The sequence below is a fragment of the Equus asinus genome, chromosome 24 (genome assembly GCF_041296235.1).
Source record: "Equus asinus isolate D_3611 breed Donkey chromosome 24, EquAss-T2T_v2, whole genome shotgun sequence".
Classification (NCBI taxonomy): domain Eukaryota; kingdom Metazoa; phylum Chordata; class Mammalia; order Perissodactyla; family Equidae; genus Equus; species Equus asinus.
This window is the reverse complement of record NC_091813.1, coordinates 22,129,729-22,149,139: the sequence shown is the minus strand read 5'-3', so window position 1 is coordinate 22,149,139 and position 19,411 is coordinate 22,129,729. Positions and strand designations below refer to the sequence as shown.

General features: G+C 38.1%; 1 protein-coding gene across 6 annotated transcripts in view; it reads left to right on the top strand.

The window, feature by feature from the left end:
- Window positions 1-10,704: 10,704 nt before the first annotated feature.
- The window catches only part of IBTK (inhibitor of Bruton tyrosine kinase), a 99,881-nt gene continuing 91,174 nt past the window's right edge, over window positions 10,705-19,411 (top strand). For 2 of the 6 annotated variants that reach the window (XM_070496100.1, XM_014853118.3), the window contains exon 1: window positions 10,705-11,422. The gene's annotated coding sequence lies outside the window, so the exon portion shown is untranslated. The remainder of the gene's footprint in view (window positions 11,423-19,411) is intronic. The other 4 variants (XM_070496101.1, XM_044757137.2, XM_014853119.3 and 1 more) reach the window with 3 other exon arrangements.

Genomic DNA, 19,411 nt, shown 5'->3' with positions numbered 1-19,411 from the left:
AATCCATGTTCTGGGCACAGAACGACACACAAGAGTTCTGGTTTTGCAGGGATTTCAAAATATCAAAAACCTCAGGAAGTGAGGGCCATCTGTAATCGCAGAGCGGCATCAGCTCCAGCTCTCCCTGCTTTTAGAGGTAACCAAGCAGCTACAATCAGGCTCATAACAAAGAAATTCTTCAGGAGTATTGCTTATCTATTTATTACTTTCTAGCCTGATATCAATTTCTCAGTGGCTTCAGTGTGTAGAGTTATGTTTTAGGTTTACTCATCACTCCTTAAAATCCCTCAGAAAATTAAGATATGCAATTGAAACTATCAGAATAAATATCAGCCAGCATTCAAAGCTGCAAACAACAGAGCCCACGTTCTCTAGTTTGAGCAGAAAAGAAGGAATGTATTAAGATGTTGGGCACCTTACAAATCTCTGAAAGGACCTTATAATCAGGGTTACTGGCTTCATGGCCTGTAATAACTAGGCTCCTGGGATTTCCAGGGAAGACCCTATCCCTCTCACTTCTGGATGGAGGAACAGAAGCTTGAACTTCTGCATGGTCAGCACTGGATATGGGACTCAACTGCTAGGACCTTCACCCTAGCTAACTTTGAAATCTGCAGGCCTTTTTATTTTTAACATTATTTCCATTTCTTTACTCTTTAGAAAAACTTATTTTGCAATAATTATAGATTCCCAGGAAGTTACAAAAATAGTTGAGAGATACCTTGCACCCTACACCCAGTTTTCCTTAATAGTTTCATGTTACATAACTACAGCACAAATTCAAAACAAGGAAATTGATATTGGTACAATCCATAGACCTTATTCAGATTTCACTACTTTCACAAGAACTCATCTGTGTGTGTGCGTGTGTATCAGTGTGTACAGGTCTATGCAAACGTATAGATTCATGTAACTGCCATTACAATCAAGATACAAAACTGGTCCAGCACCACAAAGATCTTCTTTGTGCTACCCTTTTATAGTTATACCACTTCCTCCTGTCGCTAATCCCTGGCAACCATTAATCTATCTCCATTTCTATACTTTTGTCATTTCAAGAATGTTCTATGAATAGAATCATATATGATCTTTTGAGATCGGCTTTTTCACTCAGTATATTGTCCTTCAGATCCATCCTGGTTATCATGTGTATCAATAGTTAGTCCCTTTTCACTGTTGAGTAGTATTCCAAGGTATGGATATACCATAGCTGTTTAACTGTTCACCCATGGAAGGACATTCTGGTTGTTTCTAGTTTTGCTCTATTACAAATAAAGTTGATATGAATATTCATGTGCAGTTTCTCTTGTCAACTTTTAAACCAATGTCTCCCTCAGGTAGGTCTGCTTGACAGAGCCCAGGCCAGAGTTTGTGCCCAAGCCTCCTAACAGATCTCCTTTTATCATTGTTAGCCCCTACAGGTCATTTTCAGTATAATTTCTAATGTATACAAAGTAGACAGAAGTGTATAATGAACATGCATGTCCATCACTGAGCTTTAGCAATTATCATCATTCTGCCATTTTTTTCACCCATACCTCCACCTACACTCCCTACCAACACTTAATTATTTTGAAACAAATTTCAGCCAGGCAATATAACTTTATTGGTGGATATTTGAATATGTATCTCTAAAAATTAAGAACTTTAAAAAAAAAGACATAATTAGAATGCCATTATCCCAATGTCGTACGTTGTATTCCTCCAGAAGCTGATACTGAAACAAAGACTTGAATGAAAGTATTCTGTTTGACAGGAAAGACACCAATAGGGAAGTGGGAGGAGTGAGACAGAAAAGGGAAGGTTGTTAGTTAGACATTGGCAGAAGGCTGCTCTGGCAAGCATTAACTCCTCAGCACTTGCAGATAAGCACATAAGCAGGCAGGAATTTCTGCAGGCAGAGAAAGCCCTTAGGCAAAGAAATGCAGGTGCTGGCAGCTGAATTCTGGGTAGCATGCACTGAAGTGGTAGAGGTGAGGGACTATGGGGCGTGGGAACTGACAGCATCTCCTACACAGGCCTGAAAACAATTAACAAGTAAACAGTGCTCAGATTTCTCCTAGTGTCTCATAATGTTTTTTCATTTTTACAGTTTATGTGTCCAAACGTGATCCAAATAAAGTTCATACCTTGTAATTGATTTGTATATTTTTTGTTGTTGTTGTTTGCTGAGGAAGATTCACCCTGAGCTAATATCTGTGCCCAGTCTTCCTCTATTGTGTATGTGGGTCACCGCCACAGCATGGCTGGTGAGTGGGGTAGGTCTATGCTTGGGAACTGAACTTGGGCCACTGAAGCAGAGCACACTGAACTTAACCACTAGCCCACTGGGCTGGTCCCTTGAATTATATGTTTTTTAAGTCTCTTTTTCCTCCAACTTTTTATTTTGAAAATTTTAAACATACAACACATTTCGAAGAATTTTACTATAAATAATCATATATCCACCAAGATTATACCATTAACATTTTTAATATACTTGCTTTATCACATATCTACTATTCATCTATCCAAATTATATTTTTTGATGAATTTCATAGTAAATTGCAGGTATCAATTTACACTTAAACACTGCAGCATAAAACTCATTGCTAAACTCGTATTGTTTACTGTTTTTTTCTTTTGAGGTAATTCACATGCAACAAAATACACAAATTTTGAGTGTACATTTGTTAAGTTTTGACAATGTATACACCTATGTAACCCATGCCCCTGTCAAGATACAAAATATTTGTACCACCCCAGAAAGTTTCCTCATACCCTTTCCCAGTCAATCCCTATCCCCAACTCCTCAAAGGCAACCCACTGTTCTGATTTTTTAACCTGATGTTGTTTACAACGTTCTCTTATTTTTCCTTCTAATGTCTGTAGGATCTGTAGTGATGACTACTCTTTCATTCCTGATATTGGTAATTGAGGTTCTCAACATTACCAATTGAGGTAATTGAGAGACAATTTTCCATGAGTCTCTTCATATTTCCGCACATCTTGTGAGCAGGCAACTGACAGCCTTTGTCCTCAACTATTTCTCAAGGATGTTGGTACAACAAATAGCTTTGGTATAGATAGTGGCTCCCTCCAGAGTAGAAGACAGGTTTGGTCATTGTCTAGTGTAATAGATAATTTCTACCTCAGGGGTAAAAGTCAGACAAGTTTGCTTGCAGACTATTTTAAAATGTTAAGTTTCCTTAAGCTTGGTGTTCCTTAGCTGGGATGCCAACCCACTACATCTGTAACACCTACCTGGTGACTCTGTCATTCTTGAGGGACTTTGGGGCCAAAAAGAAGTGATGCAAATGTAAAGCTCATGCTGCTTGCTGTGCCATGAGTAATAAAGTCCTGTCTCTGACCCAGGAATCTCATTTAGTCTGCCAGCATCCAAGAAACTGTGGCAGGCTGACTTGTTAGCTTTGCAAGTCGGGTATAATGTCAAACTCTTGAAACTCGTGACAAGTCTCAATTTTTATTTTTTTCTTGACAACTTACTCTATCAATTATAGTTTATCAGTTTTGTTGATCTTTTCAAAGAACAACTTTCAGCCTTGCTAATTTTCTTTATTGTTTGTCTATATTTGATTTAATTGATTTTTGCTCATCTTTATTATTTTCTCCCTTCTGCCCACTTTGAATTTACTTTGCTTTTTTTTTTCTAACTTCTTAATGTGGAACTTTAAGTCATTGATTTTAGATCTCTCTTCTTTACTAAAATAAGTATTTAAAGCGATAAATTTCTGTATATATGCACTGCTTTAGCTGCATCATACAAATGTTGATATGCTATATTTTAATTTTCATTCAGCATGAAATACTAACTTCCTTTGTGATTGCAATTTATTAAAACTTGTTTTAAGATCATATATGGTCTATCTTGCTGAATAGACCATGTGCACTTGAAAAGAATATGTATTCTGCAGTCATTGGATGTGGGGACCTATAAACATTAGTGAGGTTGTATTAGTCAGTGTTCTCTAGAGAAACAACCAGTAGAACAGAATATATATATATATGTATGTATTTAGAATATATATATAATTTATTTTTATATATATGTATTTAGAATATATATATAACTTATTTATATATATATATATTTATTTATTATGAGGAATTGGCTCATGTGATTATTGAGGCTAAGTCCCAACATCTGCAACCAGCAAGCTGGAGACCCAGGAAAGCCAGCGGTATAGTTCCAGGTTCAGGCCCTGTCTGAAGGCCTAAGAACCAGGAGAGCAGATGGTGTAAGTTTAGACTGAAAGGAAGTAGGCCTGAGACTCAGGAAGAGCTGATGTTTCAGTTCAAGTCCAAAGGCAGGAAAAAAATCAATACCCCAGCTGTAAGGCAGTCAGGCAGGAGGAGTTCCCTCTTACTCAGCCTTTTTTGTTTTAGTCCTCCCTTCAAAGGATTAAATGAGGCCCACCCACATTAGAGATGACACTCTTTACTCAGTCTACTGGTCCAAATATTAATCTCATCCGGAAACACCCTCATAAACACACCCACAACGTTTGACCAAATGTCTGGGCACCCTATGGCCCAGTCAAGTTGACATGAAGTTAACCATCACAGAAGTCAAGGTGGTTGATTGTACTGTTCAAATCACCTAGGGGTTTCCTAATTTTTTTCTTTAATTGTTCTATCTATTGCTGAGAGATGGGTGTTAAAATCTCCTGCTATGATTATAAAACTGTCTATTTCTTCTTTTAGTGCTGTCAATTTTTTTTCATATATTTTGAAGTTCTGTTATCAGGCACATAATATACATGATTAGGCACATATACATTCTTCCTGATAAATTGACCCTTTTATCATTGATAAATATCCTTCTTTATCTCTGATAATACTCTTTGTCTCAAAGTCTATTTGTTTGCTGTTACAGTAGCCACTCCTGCTTTATTATGCTTACAGTTTATCTTTTCCCATCCATTTCCTTTCAATCTGCCTCTTTATATTTAAAGTGAGTCTATTTTAGACAACATTTACTTGGGTCTTTTTTAAAATTAATTCTGAGAATCTCTGCCTTTCGGTTGGAGTGTTTAGTACTTAATCATTTAACGTAATTATTGATAAGGTTGGACTTATTTCTATCATTTTATTATTTATTTTCTATTTGATTTTTGTTATACTGTTTCTGGTTTCTTGCCCTTTTTTGATTATTTGAATATTTTTTATGATTCCATTTTAATTCATGTATGGCTTTTTAGCTATACTTCTTTGCATTATTATTTATTTTTTTAAAAGCTGATTTAGAGATTACAATATGCATCACTAACTTTCCATGATCTACTTAAGTTTGTATTATACCAACTCATATAAAATGTAGAAGATTTGGCTTTGATTAGGTCCATGTGCCTCCTTCGTCCTGTCCTTTAGGCTATAGTTGTCATTTGTACTATGTCTACATACATAGTTTGTAGACATACAATGCAATATCATAGTTTTGCTTTGAAGCCATATGTATTTAAAGGCATTGGTAGGAAAATATAAACTTTTATATGCAGTGATTCTCATTATTTACAGTAGTTATAGTCTACAAAGTTGCCACAAACACAAAATTAGTGAATACTGAACCGCCACTCCTCGGGGAAGTACAGGGTTAGGTTCCTGGGAGCCTGTGGTCACAGTATTTTTGTCAACTAATCAATATACAACCTTGTTTTATGTATATTTCTGTTTAAAGACAGCTTATTTAATGTATGTTGTTGATTCATTAACATTGAACTGATGGCCAATAGCACTGTAACTGATGCTCGAACTAAACTTATGTAACACACGTATTTTTCTCCATAAAGCATATTATAGCCTTCTTGGACTTCGGAACATAGCACTTCAGCACTACATTTGGGGGCCATTTTAAAGAGTGAAATCATCAAGAAAAAGCACAAAAATAAAAACTTTGGCAATAGATAGACCATGAAAAGACACCTGTTTACATTATGAGAGCTGAAACAAGAAGGCCGAGCATTGCCTTGTTTGTACTCAGCTGGGAGCGTGCTGGGGATATGTGTACTGGGCGACTCAAATTTTTCGCTGTTCTGCATACGTCCCTGAATGACTGTGAAAGCACTCTGAGTACTGATTTTGGGGTTACCAATACATTTTAGTGAGTAGGCAAATTCACAACAATGGAATCTGTGAATAATGAGAACTGACTGTATTTCCTTGAATGTTTTCCATTTCTTGTGTTCCTCCTTCCTTCCTGAAATTTTGAGTTTCCATCCGGCAGCATTTCCTTCAGGCTGAAGAACTTTCTTTAGCATTTCTTGTGAGGTAGTTCTGATGGCGACCTCTTCTCTTAGTTTTCGTTTCTCTGAAAATGTCTTCATGTGCCTTTATTATTGAGGGATATTTTCTGAGTTGACAGTTTCTTCTGCTCTTTAAAGATAGTGATCTACTGTCATCTTCAGTCTCTGATGTGAAATCCATGGTGATTCAAATCATTCTTCCTTTTATGTAATATTCCGTTTTTCTCTGAATGCTTTTATATTCTCCTTATCTTTGGTTTTCAGCAATTTTCCTATGATGTTTTCAGGCATAGTTATCTTTGTATTTATCCTGCCTGGGGTTTACCGATTCTCTTTGGATCTGTAAATTTATGTCTCTCAAGATGTAGGCTTTCCTCAAATATTTGTTGATTCTTGGTTTTGTGCTCATGTGTGTACTTGAGATTCTTTTCTTAAAATTGTTTATGCAAGAGGCTGTGTTTGTTGTATACTCTCCCTGGGGGGGAGAAATAAGACCTGTGGCCACTGCCTGAATACCTCTTTCTTCAGGGGCATGAGGAAGTGGTGGGCATGCTGCTGAACGGGAAGAGCTAGTAGCGAGTGTTCTGAGTGTAGGAGTTTCCTGATTGTTCTAGGTTTCACTAGTCACATGGACACTGTCCTATCTATTAAACCAAAAGTCCATATTCCACCTAGAGACAGATACCCCTATTGCTATCATGCATACTGTAATCTCTAAAGCACCTGGTAAAAAAAAAATGCAAAAAAGTATAGCTAAAAAGCCATACATAAATTAAAATGGAGTCATAAAAAATATTCAAATAATAAAAAAAAGAAGGCAAGAAACCAGAAACAGTGCATGCATCTTTAACTTTCCACGTTCTACTTAAGTTTGTATTATACCAACTCACCTGCTCCTGTTGTGATACTCCAATAATTACTTCATGATTTAGTCTGGACTCCTCCCTGCTGCTGATAGCCAACTCCAGATGTGCAACACTTTTGGTGCTGTTACTACCTTCTGCAGCAGCCCTGTCTTTTTGTTGTTTGGGGCTGTCACTCCTTTCTTCTGTCCAATCCAGCCTCCTATCCATCTTTCAGGGAATCCTCATGAGTTCTGGACCATCAATAGCTAAACTTCTTGTTTTCCAATGCATTTGTGAATTTGATTATTTTAAATATGTCTTTTCTGCCAGGTCTAGGGATTTGTGGCATTAAGAGAAGGCTGAAGTATGTGTCCAGGCTGCCATTTTAAATCAAACTTGCTTTTCTTCTTCTTCTTTATTTTTTTTTTAAGGAAGTATTGGTGACAACACCCTACATTAATTATGTAGTTAGGTAAAGAAGGAACACAAGCAATTCTAAGTAAGATGGTCTGAGAAAGGAGCACCACAAATTCTCAGTCATAGTAAAGGGGAGAGAGAGTTTGGGAAGTTCAGATTGTTCTGATTATAAAACAACGCTAAGCTTGCAAAATTCATAGGTTTGATTTCTCACAAGTTTTGCTTGTTTCATGTAGGCTTTGAATTTGCCGTGAATGTCTCCAGCATTTTCCTTGAATATTTAGAATTGTTGGTAGCTTCTGCTTTCCAGCTTATCCGATTCTAAAGTTATATTCAAACACTATCTTGTGGGTCATTCCTTGCGTCTCCCCATCCCACCCCTCAAACTCTCTCATGGAAATATACCCATCCAGAAGAGGTCCAGTATGTTAACTTTTATTAAGCGCTAACAGCTGTACTAAGAGCTTTACATATATCATCTCTCTTAAACTTCATAAGGACTTGAAGGAAGTACTATTAATTCTGTGTTAGAGATGAGTAAAACTGAGGCCTAGAGGGTTTATAGAACTTGGTCTGAGGTCTCACAGCTAGTAAGAATAGGAGTAAATTTTTATATCCCAAAAGGTTGCCTTCAGATCCCTTGCTTTAACTGCATCCACATGTAAAACTAATAAATCTGAAAACAATACAGTGTGACACAAAGTCTGAATAAGTCACAGAAGCAGTAGAGAAGAGGGGATAACTGTTAGGAAAGGACATTAGGGAAGGCTTCACAGATATGTGAGAAAGTGGTCTCCTCTGACTGAGGATTTGAAGGATAATCATTCCATAGGACAAATGCAGCTGGGACCGTATGCCCGAATCTAATAGTATAGGAACAACCTATAGTTGTCTATTGTTTGCCCCGCACCCTACCTTCTTTTGCGGAGCTACTCATCACTCTGCTGCAACCATATGACTCTAATAGAGGTTATCAATCATGGTGCCCTTGACTCCTCACCTACTCTAAGCCAATACGAGCACATCGGGGCCCCTGGAATTTTTGTGCTTGAAGCAGAGGGCTCAGTGCTATCTTCCCTAATGACAAAGCTGAGGTGTATATCCGAATGCTGCTTCTAGCCACTTGTTCTCACCTGGAAGACAGTTTGGAGTAGAAGAGAATAAGGCCAAACAATAAGGTTCCAGTCATCTCTAGGCCAGCTGCACTGCTGACCTTCCTGTAGTCATAACCATTCTTGCAGAGCTTGCAGGTTTGGGTTTTAACCCATTGCAATCACACAAGTTCTAATATTCTCTCTTCTGTCACCAACTGAAGAAGGGGCAGCACTGGCCTTCCTTATCTCTACACAACTTGAACGACAGCATAATACATTTTCATTACGAAGGATAGCACTATTAATTTATTTTGGAAAAATGGCATCTAGGGGTCTTATTGCAAATAGTGTGGCTTAAAAACCTTTCTGCAGTGTTCTCTTCTTACTTCATCTTAAACTCTATTCCTGATGTCTAGTCTATTCTCCTATATCCCCTCATTTAAATCACTGCAGTCTTCTAAAGCAATCTCTAGATTTATTTCTTCCTTTAAGTTTACTTGAGGAATCCAGTCAATTATTTTTCTAAACTTTGATTTTTTTAATCAATCAAGTAACTTTTAATTATTGCAAAGGAAAAAAAAGGACAAAATTCAAAATGATAGAAATTAAGAATCACCCATAATCTCACTACACAGAGAGTATCATTGTTATTGATATATTTCTATCTCTTCTTTCTTGTATGTGTAAACACAAAAGTTTTTAAAAAACCAAACAAAATGGCTTATTTGACCTCTTCCTCTCCCAGCCGTATCTACAATGCCTTGTTCATTTACTTGTATTTCATTTGTACTATTTCCTAATCACTTCAATATTCTGTCCTGCAAATAACCAGTATCTTTGAAGCTGCCTAATTTTCCAGTGAAATGGGGAGCAATTCCACATCCCTTGGCCTGGAATGTTCTTTCTGTCCTGGTTCATCTAGTTATCTCCTACCATTCTTTCGATCTTAGTTCAAGAGTCACCTCTTTGGGAAATTAGATTAAATTTGTGGTAGTATTATTTGCAGTAGTTGTAAAAGTTATAATCCCTTCCTATGTTTGGGATAATCTGAGTCTATATGTGTTTTTGTTTACTACTGGATTCCCACTACTTACCTGAAGTGCCTGGCACTTAGCAATTGTTAAAATGAATGAATGACTACTTGGAATAATTCTGCTGCTTAGAAAATACTTCCTTAATTATAAAAAGTAACATCTACTATTTAAGAAGTGTTATTGCGTGCTAGGCACTCTGCTAAGTGCTATATATCTCTATATAATTACATTTTCACAATCCTAAAATGCATTATTGCTCCTATTTTACAAATAAGGAAACTGAGGCTTCAGAAAAGCTAATTATCTTGTCCAGAGACAGAAAAAAGATTTGAACTCAGGTCAGTGCACTCATTTCCATTATTAGCTTCACTTGCGATTCCTGTCTTCTTTGTTCATGAATATAAAAGTCATCATATATAGTTTATTTTCACAATCACTCAAGTTTTACATTACAAACTTCTTTTTGTTACTACTTTTTCTCAAAGTAGGAAGCAGAGCACCTAGAATAAGGGGCAAAGAGACAGCATATTCTATTGGGAAGGGCAGCAGGAAAGGTAGGTATTCTCCCTTCCCCCTTCACTGACCAGCTGTGTGGCTCTGGGCTTCCACAAGGAAGGCTACAAAAAAAAAGAGTGAAGCTGAAGGGACCGCCCTTAAGAAAACATCTAGTCCAACTCTGGTTTCATAGCTGAGAGAGACTGAGTGGCTTGTATAACTGACAACGTGGCAGAGCTGCACAGCCAACTCCTCACTGCTCCTGTTGTTTGTTCTGAGTCACACGACCTCTCCTTGAACAAACATTTACTGAATGCCTACTGTATTAGGCATTCATCAGCAGCATGTTTCCCATTTGGTATTCTAGCATCGATTATCGGCTACTTTCGTTCCTCCCTAATTTTTTTCGCTTGATCTCTTTTAAAACGGCCCTTGGATGAAGAGTTAAAAGGGGAAAAAGCGTAGTGCAAGCCTGGCATCAGGCACTGAGTGGCGTGACCTGGTGAGTGGCGTGACCGGCCGGCAGCTGGTCCCACAGTAGCGACCTAAGAAGGCAGTGACACCTTCCCAGGAAGGGAGGGACTCCCAGATAATCCGGGTGCAGGGGGCAGGGGAAGGGTGAGGCTGCGTCTCCGCGAGACAACGCCTGTGCCTTTCCAGTGACCCTACTGGTAGGGCGACGGGAGGAAACTCTCTTCTGTGCGAGTAGCCTAAGCATTTGGCTTCTGCTGCGTGGTGACCGGCTGCCCAAGGCATCCGGCCAGGTCTCCTGAGCTCTGTCTCGGCACCCGGGTTTATCCTGAATTCGTCTCCTGCTGCCAGGAGAGCGACGTTTCTACCTGGGCCACGGCTGACGCCAAAAGGGGCATTTCCACCACAGCTGGTGGCCTACAGTCCCCGGCCTCTGCCTTTCCCCGCCCCCGGCTCGCGCAGCCTGCCCCAAGGCCGGCACGGTCGTGCTCCCTTCGGGCGCCAGGCTAACGCCACAGCTTAGGCGCTGCCACGCGAGGCCCGCTGGGCAGACAGCAGCCAATCGTCGTGAGGCATACACGAGCCCCAGCCAATCCACGCCCGCCTTCTTCCTGGGTACCGCCCGGGCCGGCCTCTCTCCAGCCCCTCTCCGGCGTGCATAGTCGCGGCTGTCGCTGCAGCCGCCTCCGGAGCTGACCCGTGTCTGGGGACCGGCCCCTCGTGGCGCCGCTCGTTTTCTCCTGTGGCCTTCACTAAGGATGAGTCCCTGCGCGCCTGTGTGCCCACCCCGCGGAGACTACTGGCGCACTTTCATCTAGCGACTGGTGAGGGAGGGCTCGGCGCGGCGGAGCGGGCGGAGACGACAGCGTCCCTTCAGCCCGGGGCGACCGGACCGAATTCGCTTTCTGGAGGGTGCGGGTGACCGCGGCCGCCGGTGGCGCGTGTGGACGGCCCGGCGGCGCCTAAGCTGCCAGGCTTCGCGCGGGGCGGCGCGGGCCGGCCGAGTGGCCAGGTCCCCGCGGCCGCCTGCCCGCTGCCTCCCTCCGCTAATGAATGGTCGGTGCAGGCGACGTGCTGCGTCGCGGTCCTGCCTGACACGCCCTCCAGCGATGGCTCAGCTACTTTCAGAGTTGCCGGGTGTCGCTTCCCTTCGAGCCTTGAATCTGAAACCGTTTCTCGAGGCGTTATCCCCTTCGTGGGGTCACATAGTTTTAGTTCACTCCGGGGATGCTAACTGTGAAGTTTAGCGTGAATTGACTATTGTGTGAAAAGGGACCGCTTCGTTTTGGGGGGATGGGAGAGATAGAAAGGATAGAGGACTTTTGTTCTTGCATCATGTCAGGTTCTAAAAAAGTTTAGTTCAGCAGTGAAATGGGTAAGCCAGGACATCCTTGACTCCTATTTAAAGACGTACGTAAGAAAACTTAGTGTGTTAGTCAGACAAGAGGTTTTTCAGGAAGTAGAGACTGAAGAGGCATCTTTATTTTTTTCCTTCTCTCGAAGTAGGGCGTTGAAAATTGAAATTTATCAGAAATGCTGAAAGACTGTGACTTTTATGACTAGTAGTGTTTCTGGGTCCATGATGTATAAATTCACATCCTTGCATAGCCCCTGCTTGATTTTTTCACTTCTTTTACTATTTTGAGTTTCTTGATTTTTATTGGTTTTAGAAACTGATACTAGGGTAGATGAGAGCAGAAAGAGCTGTTTTCTAAAAATAATTTATTGCACACATTTGCAGGAACTTTAGTCAAAGTCGAGTTTACTTCAAGAAGTTTTAAAAAATGGCTGTTCCATTATTTAAAAAAATGTTTGAAAAACTTTTACTGAGGGCTTTCGGTATGCTAAATTCTATATAAGGAATTTATTACGTCTTTAACTGTCATTACGCTTCAGGACGGTGAATTTCAATAGACCATGAATGAAGGTACCTGTTACATAAAGGAGCTCAGGATTACTTGGTTAATTACTATAAATGATATCAGAGTTAGTTTACTGTCATTGGTAGGGCAATAATTCTCTGCTCCATCTACAGATGTGCTTGCCCCCTAAAATTTGGGAAATTTTTCTATTGTGAAACTGGGTATTGTACCCATTAAGTTTTGAATTGAAGATTCTGTCTCTTATACCAAGAGAATATTTGAGGAGACATTAGAATAGCATACAGTATTGACAAAGGCTAAATCATTAATTTTCTAAAGTAGTAAGTGCTATGCTTATGTTTTAAAATTATGTGAACTATTTTTAAGACTTACAGAAGGAATTTAAAATTTTTAAAAATTCTTTCATTACGAGTCACTATAATTTGTAGCTTTGTAACAGTTATTGAATTTAATATAGATACAAGTTTATAGGGAAGATATTTTGGTTTTAGAGAGCACTTAAAAAAAAAACCTACTTATTGGATACATGTTATATTTTGTGAGAAATATGAAGCAGTATAGAATTCACCCCTCTCTTGTCCCTTAAAGAGCTTGCAATCTTTATGTGTAGGCAAGATACACACTTGCAAGGCAGGTTATCATTTTGTAGATGAAGAAATTGAAGATTAGGGAAATTAAGTTACTTGGCCAAAGTTTTGGATAGTAGGAACCCAATTCTTATGACTACAAATAAGGGTGCTTTTTTTTTTCTGCTACACTATTCTACTTCTTGTTGAAGATTTCCCCACTGCATTTTGAGAGAGCAGTTTGGGCAGAGTAGACTGGGTAGAATCTAGAGTACACTTTTCTATCTGTGTGGTTTTGGATAGGCTAAACTTGCACATCAGCTTCCTTGTGTAAATTGAAGGTAGTGGTATATACAGGGGCAATAATGAGGCTGAAAAGAGGATTAAATTAGTTAATTTATGTAAAGCACTTTACTTGTTCATATGAAAGTTCAAAAGATGGTAGATATTATGGTTGTAAGTGCTGGACAAGTTAGCCGCCTTGTAAAGTTTTAGGTGCAAAGCATTCCAAGCAGAAAGGACTCTAATACAGTTATACCATTCTCTGATCTTTATACCAGTATGTCCCTTTTCCTCCCTTTTTAACATTTGTTGGATGCTTACATATGAATGAATTGTCTCACTTATTTTTTAGAACTATTCAGGAGATAAATAGTTGTTATCCCCTTTGTACAAGTGAGGGAATTGAAGCTTAGGAAATTAAATGATATGTCCAGGGTCATTTAGTTGTTAGTGGTGTACCTGGGTTACTAGCTCAGGTGTTCTGAATTTAGAGTCTGAATTTGATATGCCACATGGTCACCAGGCCTAACTGGCATCCTTTTCCTGAGGTCACAAAGCTATTCTTAACACATGAAATATAGATACTGGTTCATTTTGGGCTTGGATATGTCAGAGAATAGCATGATCAGATTTGTGTTTAGGAAGAAAACTCTTAATCAAGGATAAGTAGAAGGATTTGAGCCATTTTTTGAGGTTTGCACTCTACTGGCTGACACCTTTGTGGTGGGCCAGTTTTCAAGGTTGAACAGTTGCCACTCTAGCTACACTCCTGCAAATCAGTTTCCCATTATCACTTAATATAGTCATCACATAAAACAAATTTTCACCTTTAATTTTTATTTGTTCCTTAAAGTTTGTTTTGCTTTTTGTGATTTTCAAATTGTTTACCCCTTATTCTTCTTCCCAGCTGCCCTATCTGTAATCAAGCCAAAAACCTGGGAGTTACCACCACATCTTGTCAATTCAAGATTCTAGATAGAACTCTGAATTGCCCACTTTCTTTATCCCTAAAGGACGACACGTAAGACTGTCAATAATCTAGTCTGTCCTTCCGTATCTATTAGGCTTCACTCATTTCCGTCTTCTGAATTACTTGGAATTTTCAAAATAGACCAAGATGATTTTAGCGCTTTTTTATTTACCGTTCCTTCTGCCGCGAATCCCCACCTACCCTGAATTTGTCGGGCAAACATATACTCATCTTAAATCTTAGTTTATACATCTCCTGTGGGAAATCTTCCCTATATCCCTCTTTTCATTCTCCATTCCTGTAAGTCACTTGTTCTATATTTTCCATTGGTTTATAATCATGATATGTTTTTATTACTTGCTTAGATAAAATCAGTCTCCTGTACCTAATTGTGACCCTTTGATGGTAAAGACTGTGTAATAGATAAGTTTTTTTTCTTTCAATACAGTTGATAAACATGCTATTTTTTCACTTAAGTATTATCCATGAACTTGTACTTTATCATTTTATCTAAAATCTTTAAGTCCTGTTTATTTTTGTATCTCCAGCATCTTATGACCTATTGTGGATGCACTGGAGAGGCAGTGTAGTATAGTAGACATAGCTTGGACTTTGCTGTTAAACAGATTTGTGTTTGAATTCTAACTCCTCTTTTATTGGTACTATGATTTGGGTGGCTTACTTAACCCTCTCTATGATGTAAAATATACAGTATGTATTATGTGCTTAATAAATATTTATTTCCTTTGCTTTCTTTGCCTTCAGTAAGCATTTGTTGAATGCATAAATAAGGTTTACACTGGGCATTGGAAATATGGGTCTGGAATTTGGGAGAGATGTGGGGGCAAGAGACAGATTTGGGTATTATGAGCATGTAGGTTAAAGTTAAAAACATGCAAAAGATTGAAATTATCTGGGGAGAATATGAAGTAGAGAAGAAAAGAAGACTGAAGATGGACTGAGGGAAGCCCAACATTTGAATGTCAGGAGAAGGGATAATGTCTTTGGAAGAAGGGGTGGGAGAGAGAGCCCATGCTTAAATGCTTCAGTAGCTCCCTACTCTTCTTTTTTTCTTTTAGATTCCTTAGGAGAATGTGGTGTTAATGACTCAAAAGCAGGGAAGTCAAGTAAGATAAGAACTGGCAATTTGGAAGTTATTGGTAACAGTATATGTAGTTTAATTGGAGAAGTATGTATGGAAACTAGGGAGCAGAGACTTTGAAGCTCAACTTGAATTTTGGGATAAAAGTTTGTTACGTTTTTGTTAACTGAAAAATAATAGTAATAAAAGCTGGTATTTGTTGAATGTGTATTTGCTGCCAGGCACCATGCTAAGCAGTTTCGTTTTATTGTTACAGTAATCCTGTGAGGTTGGTGGGATTGTCTCCATTTTCAGATGAAGAAATGAGAGTTTGGAGAGATTATGTAATTTTTAGAGTTACGTAACTGGTAACAGCTGGCATTGCTATATTTGAATCCAAATATGTAGGACTCTAAAAACCACTAGCTTCTAGTCACTTCAATATTTATATGTTCAGTATTCCCTTGTGCTTCTCCATATATTATAGTGTGGTATCACTTTTATATTTAATATTGCCTTTTTTTCTCTTTAAATGTTTAAATATAGTAACAAATTAGAGAATTCTATTGTACCTTAATTCTTTCATGAATAGTTTGAGTGAGTCACCAGTAAGCAGTTCCTTTCAGGTATTATGAATACATTGAAAATACAAAGGTGGCAAAATTTTAGAGCCTCAAAAGAATGAAATTTACGGCATGTGACTATTTTGCCATATATCGTGTTTTCCAGTTTTAACATTTTAAACTACTTGCGGCTTTGGTACCTTTTTCTTTATGTCAGCTAACTACCAAACTCTTTGTTTGTTTTTTGGTTCAAATCAGTATTTTAAGGTGGGGATGATTTTTGTAAGGACTGTATCAAATCATAAAATGTATAGACTAGTAGAAACAGAACTGGAGCTAGAAAGGATTAGGAATCATCTAGTTCTGTGCTTCATTTCCAGATGGGGAAATCAGAATAGTTAAGAACTAGTTTAGGTTTAGGACTTCTGACTCTTAATGTGTTTGAAATGGAAGTGGAAAATGCAGATTTGGAATGTTTCATGTCTAGGTCTGGTGCCCAGAAGTTTCCCCTATATATAATAAACTCATGTATGTTCCTCTGAATAGTTTTCTTATAACTGTTTTTATCTGTCATTCAAAGTATATATTTTAAAAATGAAACTAAAAAATATTTTGGGGAATTTAAATATTTTAAAAAAATTTATTCAATTTACTTAAAGCAAGGAAAACAAACAGTTCACCCATTCCCCACACCCCCATTCTACCTCTGGCAACTACTAATCTGTTCTCTGTATCTGTGAGCTTGGTTTTTCTTTTAGATTCCACATATAAGAGAGATCATACGGTATTTGTCTTTCTCTGTCTGACTTATTTCACTTAGCATAATGCCCTCAAGCTCTATCCATGTTGTTGCAAATGGCAGGATTTCCTTCTTTTTTATGGTTGAATAATATTTCATTGTATATATATACCACCATTTCTTTATCCATTCATCCCTCGATGGGCACTTAGGTTGTTTCCACATCTGGGCTCTTGTAAGTAATGCTGCAAAGAACATAGGGGTACATATATCTTTTTGAATTAGTGTTTTCATTTTCTTTGGATAAATACCCAGAAGTGGAATTGCTGGATGTGGTAGTTCTATTTTTAATTTTTTGAGGAACTTCCATATTGTTTTCCATAGTGGCTGCACCAGTTTACATTCCCAGCAACAGTGCACAAGGATTCCCTTTTCTCCCATGTGCTTGCCAACGCTCATGTGTTGTCTTTTTAGTAATGGCCGTTCTAACAGATGTAAGGTGATATCTCATTGTGGTTTTGATTTGCGTTTCCCTGATGGTTAATGATGTAGAACATCTTTTCATGTACCTGTTGCCCATCTGTAAGTCTTTTTTGGAAATATGTCTATTTGGATCTTCTGCCCTTTTTTTTTTTTTGAGGAAGATTATACTTGAGCTAACATCTGCTGCCAATCCTCCTCTTTTTGCTAAGGAAGACTGGCCCTGAGCTAACATCCGTGCCCATGTTCCCCTACTTTATATGTAGGGCACCTGCCACAACATGGCTTGACAAGTGGTGCGTAGGTCTGCACCTGGGATCCAAACCGGCGAACCTTGGGCTGCTGAACCGGAACGTGTGAACTTAACTGCTGTGCCACCAGGGTGGCCCCTGCCCATTTTTTGATTGTGGTTTTTTTTGTTATTGTGTGAGTTCTTTATATATTTTGGATGTTAGCCCCTTATCGTATATATGATTTGCAAATATTTTCTTCCATTCAGTAGGCTGCCTTTTCATTTTCTTGTTTGTTTCTTTTGCTGTGCTGAGGCTTTTTAGTTTGATATAATCCCACTTGTTTTTGCATTTGTTGCCTTTGCTTTTGGTGTCAGATTCAAAAAGTCATTGCTAACACCTGTGTTAAGGAGCTTACTGCCTGTGTTTTTTTCTAGGATTTTTATGGTTTCTGGTCTTACATTCAAGTCTTTAATCCATTTTGAATTAATTTTTGTGTATGGTGTAAGACAGTGGTACAGTTTCCTTCTTTTGTATATGGCTGTCCAATTTTCCCAGCACCATGTATTGAAGAGGCTGTCCTTTCCCCATTATATATTCTTGGCTCCCTTGTCATAAATTAATTGACCACATCTATGTGGGTTTATTTCTGGAATCTCTCTTCTGTTCCATTGTTCTATGTATCTGTTTTTATGCCAATACATACTGTTATAGTTATGTAGCTTTGTAATATAGTTTGAAGTCAGGGAGCATGATGCCTCCAGTTTTGTTCTTCTTTCTCAAGATTCCTTTGGCTATTCAGGGTCTTTTGTGGTTCCATATAAATTTTAGGATTATTTGTTCTATTAAGTATTTGTGATAGTTTGATACCTGGGAGAAGGGAATTTCCGTAGAATGTCTACTATAATAAAAGCTTTAGAATCTAGATATTATGAATGGATTGACTACTCATTTTAAATCCAGAGGACAAAAATACTGAAGGAAGATAAATAATTAGGAGACAGTAAATAAAAAGATGATGGAGAAATGCTTGGTGTAAAGTAGTCTGCTCTAGATATAAGATTTCGAATATATTGGTGGTTAGTTTTCTAACAGGAGGTGAAAAAACAGAAGAATAGTAGCTGATCAAATAGTTGACAAATGATATTTCATTTCTCTAGATCTGAATGCGGCAAAGCAGACAAGGTAGCCTATTGGAAAAAAGGAAGCTAGAGGCTCATATATAATGGTTGCATTTTCTATATTTTCTTACAGCCTCTCTAATAAATGTTAGTATTTATTTATAGTTTTTAGACATTTATTTTTGAATAGGTATGCATGCACATGGTAAAGCATTCAGAAGGGGTTTGTAGTAAAAAGTAAGTCTGCCTTCCATTCCTGTCTCCAACTATTGGTGCCCTTCCTCAGAGCAACCACTGTTAACCATTTTCTTGTGTATTATTCTAGACATCTTTCATGCATAGTCAAGCATAAACATGTACATACATATGTATTTCTCTCAAATTGTATTACAAATGCATCTCATTTTAAAAGACATTTTATAATATATCTTGCAGATTATTTCCAATCAGAAAATATATAGCTATTTTATTCCTTGTGATACATGAATAATATTCTGTTGCATGGACATACCATAATTACTTTTAACTAGATTTTTTCCATTCTTTACTTTTGCAAACAGTGATGCAGTGAATGTTCTTGTACTTATGCTGTTTCACACATAGATTTATTTTTACAGGATAAATTCCCAGAAGTAAAATTGGGTCTTAAAGGAATGTGTATTTTACATTTTGATAAATACTACTAAATTGCTCTCCATGGAGGTTGTACTAGTTTATACTCTCACCACCGATGGAGTAGAGTTCCTATTTCCCTACAACCTTGTCCATATATAATAATATCAACCTTTTTGCTATTCTGATAGATAAAAAATGGTATCTCATTATAGTTATAATTTGCATTTCTTTTGAGTGATGTGAGCCCCCTTTCTTTTCAAAAGTCCAATTTCATTTTCTTACT